Source organism: Anser brachyrhynchus (assembly GCF_964034855.1).
Source record: "Anser brachyrhynchus genome assembly, contig: SCAFFOLD_53, whole genome shotgun sequence".
Taxonomy (NCBI): domain Eukaryota; kingdom Metazoa; phylum Chordata; class Aves; order Anseriformes; family Anatidae; genus Anser; species Anser brachyrhynchus.
In genome coordinates, this window is record NW_027663485.1 from 582,875 (window position 1) to 589,192 (window position 6,318).

Sequence of the window (6,318 nt, forward strand, 5' to 3'; positions counted from 1 at the left end):
GCACTCTCTGGACTCACTGCACTGCATCCCCAGTAGTGCCAGTGCACTTTCTCGAGTCACTGCACTGCCTCCCTAGTGGTGCCAGTGCACTCTCTGGACTCACTGCACTGCATCCCCACTGGTGCCAGTGCACTCTCTAGAGTCACTGCACTCCAACCCCACTGGTGCCAGTGCACTCTCTAGAGTCACTGCACTGATCCGAAGTGGTGCCCGTGCACTCTCTGGACTCACTGCACTGCATCCCCACTGGTGCCAGTGCACTCTCTGGACTCACTGCACGGCATCCCCACTGGTGCCAGTGCACTCTCTGGAGTCACTGCAGTGCATCCCCAGTGGTGCCAGTGCACTCTCTGGACTCACTGCACTGCATCCCCACTTTTGTCAATGCACTCTCTGGAGTCACTGCACTGCATCCCTACTGGTGCCAGTGCACTCTCTGGACTCACTGCACTGCATCCCCACTGGTGCCAGTGCACTATAAGGACTCACTGCACTGCATCCCCAGTGGTGCCAGTGCACTCTCTGGACTCACTGCACTGCATCCCCACTGGTGCCAGTGCACTCTCTGCACTCACTGCACTGCATCCCCACTGGTGCCAGTGCACTCTCAGGACTCACTGCACTGCATCCCCACTGGTGCCAGTGCACTCTCTGGACTCACTGCAGTGCATCCCCACTGGTGCCAGTGCACTCTCTGGACTTACTGCAGTGCATCCCCACTGGTGCCAGTGCACTCTCTGGACTGACTGCACTGCATCCCCACTGGTGCCAGTGCACTCTCTGGACTCACTGCACTACATCCCCACTGGTGCCAATGCACTCTCTGGACTCACTGCAGTGCATCCCCACTGGTGCCAGTGCACTCTCTGGACTGACTGCACTGCATCCCCACTGGTGCCAGTGCACTCTCTGGACTGACTGCACTTCATCCCCACTGGTGCCCGTGCACTCTCTGCAGTCACTGCACTGCATCCCCACTGGTGCCAGTGCACTCTCTGGACTCACTACACTGCATCCCCACTGGTGCCAGTGCACTCTCAGGACTCACTGCACTGCATCCCCAGTGGTGCCAGTGCACTCTCTGGACTCACTGCACTGCATCCCCACTGGTGCCAGTGCACTCTCTGGAGTCACTGCACTGCAACCCCACTGGTGCCAGTGCACTCTCTGGACTCACTACACTGCATCCCCACTGGTGCCAGTGCAGTCTCTGGAGTCACTGCAGTGCATCCCCAGTGGTGCCAGTGCACTCTCTGGACTCACTGCACTGCATCCCCAGTGGTGCCAGTGCACTCTCTGGACTCACTGCACTGCATCCCCAGTAGTGCCAGTGCACTCTCTGGACTCACTGCACTGCATCCCCAGTGGTGCCAGTGCACTCTCTGGAGTCACTGCACTGCATCCCCTGTGGTGCCAGTGCACTCTCTGGAGTCACTGCACTGCATCCCCAGTGGTGCCAGTGCACTCTCTGGACTCACTGCAGTGCATCCCCTGTGATGCCAGTGCACTCTCTGGACTCACTTCAGTGCATCCCCAGTGGTGCCAGTGCACTCTCTGGACTCACTGCAGTGCATCCCCAGTGGTGCCAGTGCACTCTCTGGACTCACTGCACTGCATCACCAGTGGTGCCAGTGCACTCTCTGGAATCACTGCACTGCATCCCCTGTGCTGCCATTGCACTCTCTGTACTCACTGCACTGCATCCCCAGTGGTGCCAGTGCACTCTCTGTACTCACTGCACTGCATCCCCAGTGGAGCCAGAGCACTCTCTGGACTCACTGCATTGCATCCCCAGTGGTGCCAGTGCACTCTCTGGACTCACTGCACTGCATCCCCACTGGTGCCAGTGCACTCTCTGGACTCACTGCACTGCATCCCCAGTGGTGCCAGTGCACTCTCTGGACTCACTGCTTTGCATCCCCACTGGTGCCAATGCACTCTCTGGACTCACTGCACTGCATCCCTAGTGGTGCCAGTGCACTCTCTGGAGTCACTGCACTGCATCCCCACTGGTACCAGTGCACTCTCTGGAGTCACTGCACTGCAACCCCACTGGTGCCAGTGCACTCTCTGGACTCACTGCACTGCATCCCCACTGGTGCCAGTGCACTCCCTGGAGTCACTGCACTGCATCCCCAGTGGTGCCAGTACACTCTCTGGAGACACTGCACTGCATCCCCACTGGTGCCAGTGCACTCTCTGGACTCACTGAACTGCATTCCCACAGGTGCCAGTGCACTCTCTGGAGTCACTGCACTGCATCCCCACTGGTGCCAGTGAACTGCCTGGACTCACTGCACTGCATCCCCACTGGTGCCAGTGCACTCCCTAGACTCACTGCTCTGCATCCCCAGTAGTGCCAGTGCACTTTCTGGAGTCACTGCACTGCCTCCCTAGTGGTGCCAGTGCACTCTCTGGACTCACTGCACTGCATCCCCAGTGGTGCCACTGCACTCTCTAGAGTCACTGCACTCCAACCCCACTGGTGCCAGTGCACTCTCTAGAGTCACTGCACTGATCCGAAGTGGTGCCAGTGCACTCTCTGGACTCACTGCACTGCATCCCCACTGGTGCCAGTGCACTCTCTGGACTCACTGCACGGCATCCCCACTGGTGCCAGTGCACTCTCTGGAGTCACTGCAGTGCATCCCCAGTGGTGCCAGTGCACTCTCTGGACTCACTGCACTGCATCCCCACTGGTGTCAATGCACTCTCTGGAGTCACTGCACTGCATCCCTACTGGTGCCAGTGCACTCTCTGGACTCACTGCACTGCATCCCCACTGGTGCCAGTGCACTATAAGGACTCACTGCACTGCATCCCCAGTGGTGCCAGTGCACTCTCTGGACTCACTGCACTGCATCCCCACTGGTGCCAGTGCACTCTCTGGACTCACTGCACTGCAACCCCACTGGTGCCAGTGCACTCTCTGGACTCACTACACTGCATCCCCACTGGTGCCAGTGCAGTCTCTGGAGTCACTGCAGTGCATCCCCAGTGGTGCCAGTGCACTCTCTGGACTCACTGCACTGCATCCCCACTGGTGCCAGTGCACTCTCTGGACTCACTGCACTGCATCCCCAGTAGTGCCAGTGCACTTTCTGCAGTCACTGCACTGCATCCCTAGTGGTGCCAGTGCACTCTCTGGACTCACTGCACTGCATCCCCAGTGGTGCCAGTGCACTCTCTGGAGTCACTGCACTGCATCCCCAGTGGTGCCAGTGCACTCTCTGGACTCACTGCACTGCATCCCCACTGCTGCCAGTGCACTCTCTGGAGTCACTGCACTGCATCCCCACTGGTGCCAGTGCACTCTCTGGACTCACTGCACTGCATCCCCAAGGTGCCAGTGCACTCTCTGGACTCACTGCACTGCATCCCCAGTGGTGCCAGTGCACTCTCTGGATTCACTGCACTGCATCCCCTGTGGTGCCAGTGCACTCTCTGGACTTACTGCACTGCATCCCCAGTGGTGCCAGTGCACTCTCTGGACTCACTGCAGTGCATCCCCTGTGGTGCCAGTGCACTCTCTGGACTCACTGCAGTGCATCCCCAGTGGTGCCAGTGCACTCTCTGGACTCACTGCACTGCATCCCCACTGGTGCCAGTGCACTCTCTGGACTCACTGCACTGCATCCCCACTGGTGCCAGAGCACTCTCTGGAGTCACTGCACTGCATCCCCAGTGGTGCCAGTGCACTCTCTGGACTCACTGCACTGCATCCCCAGTGGTGCCAGTGCACTCTCTGGACTCACTGCACTGCATCCCCACTGGTGCCAGTGCACTCTCTGGACTCACTGCACTGCATCCCCAGTGGTTCCAGTGCACTCTCTGGAGTCACTGCACTGCATCCCCACTGGTGCCAGTGAACTCTCTGGACTCACTGCACTCCATCCCCACTGGTGCCAGTGCACTCTCTGGACTCACTGCACTGCATCCCCAGTGGTGCCAGTGCACTCTCTGGAATCACTGCACTGCATCCCCTGTGGTGCCAGTGCACTCTCTGGACTTACTGCACTGCATCCCCAGTGGTGCCAGTGCACTCTCTGGACTCACTGCAGTGCATCCCCTGTGGTGCCAGTGCACTCTCTGGACTCACTTCAGTGCATCCCCATTGGTGCCAGTGCACTCTCTGGACTCACTGCAGTGCATTCCCAGTGGTACCAATGCACTCTCTGGACTCACTGCACTGCATCACCAGTGGTGCCAGTGCACTCTCTGGAATCACTGCAGTGCATCCCCTGTGCTGCCATTGCACTCTCTGTACTCACTGCACTGCATCCCCAGTGGTGCCAGTGCACTCTCTGGACTCACTGCACTGCATCCCCAGTGGAGCCAGAGCACTCTCTGGACTCACTGCATTGCATCCCCAGTGGTGCCAGTGCACCCTCTGGACTCACTGCACTGCATCCCCACTGGTGCCAGTGCACTCTCTGGACTCACTGCACTGCATCCCCAGTGGTGCCAGTGCACTCTCTGGAGTCACTGCTTTGCATCCCCACTGGTGCCAATGCACTCTCTGGACTCACTGCACTGCATCCCCACTGGTGCCAGTGCACTCTCTGCACTCAGTGCACTGAATACCCACTGGTGCCAGTGCACTCTCTGGACTCACTGCACTGCAACCCCACTGGTGCCAGTGCACTCTCTGGACTCACTACACTGCATCCCCACTGGTGCCAGTGCACTCTCTGGACTCACTGCACTGCACCCCACTGGTGCCAGTCGACTCTCTGGACTCACTGCACTGCATGCCCACTGGTGCCAGTGCACTCTCTGGAGTCACTGCACTGCATCCCCAGTGGCGCCAGTACACTCTCTGGAGACACTGCACTGCATCCCCACTGGTGCCAGTGCACTCTCTGGACTCACTGCACTGCATTCCCACTGGTGCCAGTGCACTCTCTGGAGTCACTGCACTGCATCCCCACTGGTGCCAGTGAACTGCCTGGACTCACTGCACTGCATCCCCACTGGTGCCAGTGCACTCTGTGGACTCACTGCACTGCATCCCCAGTAGTGCCAGTGCACTTTCTGCAGTCACTGCACTGCCTCCCTAGTGGTGCCAGTGCACTCTCTGGACTCACTGCACTGCATCCCCACTGGTGCCAGTGCACTCTCTAGAGTCACTACACTCCAACCCCACTGGTGCCAGTGCACTCTCTAGAGTCACTGCACTGATCCGAAGTGGTGCCAGTGCACTCTCAGGACTCACTGCACTGCATCCCCAGTGGTGCCAGTGCACTCTCTGGACTCACTGCACTGCATCCCCACTGGTGCCAGTGCACTCTCTGGACTCACTGCACTGCAACCTTACTGGTGCCAGTGCACTCTCTGGACTCACTACACTGCATCCCCACTGGTGCCAGTGCAGTCTCTGGAGTCACTGCACTGCATCCCCACTGGTGCCAGTGCACTCTCTGGACTCACTGCACTGCATCCCCAGTGGTGCCAGTGCACTCTCTGGACTCACTGCACTGCATCCCCAGTGGTGCCAGTGCACTCTCTGGACTCACTGCACTGCATCCCCACTGGTGCCAGTGCACTCTATGGACTAACTGCACTGCATCCCCAGTAGTGCCAGTGCACTTTCTGCAGTCACTGCACTGCATCCCTAGTGGTGCCAGTGCACTCTCTGGACTCACTGCACTGCATCCCCAGTGGTGCCAGTGCACTCTCTGGAGTCACTGCACTGCATCCCCAGTGGTGCCAGTGCACTCTCTGGACTCACTGCACTGCATCCCCACTGCTGCCAGTGCACTCTCTGGAGTCACTGCACTGCATCCCCACTGGTGCCAGTGAACTCTCTGGACTCACTGCACTCCACCCCAATGGTGCCAGTGCACTCTCTGGACTCACTGCACTGCATCCCCTGTGGTGCCAGTGCACTCTCTGGACTTACTGCACTGCATCCCCAGTGGTGCCAGTGCACTCTCTGGACTCACTGCACTGCATCCCCTGTGGTGCCAGTGCACTCTCTGTACTCACTTCAGTGCATCCCCAGTGGTGCCAGTGCACTCTCTGGACTCACTGCACTGCATCCCCAGTGGTGCCAGTGCACTCTCTGGACTCACTGCACTGCATCCCCAGTGGTGCCAGTGCACTCTCTGGACTCACTGCAGTGCATTCCCAGTGGTACCAATGCACTCTCTGGACTCACTGCACTGCATCCCCAGTGGTGCCAGTGCACTCTCTGGAATCACTGCACTGCATCCCCACTGGTGCCAGTGCACTATAAGGACTCACTGCACTGCATCCCCAGTGGTGCCAGTGCACTCTCTGGACTCACTGCACTGCATCCCCACTGGTGCCAGTGCA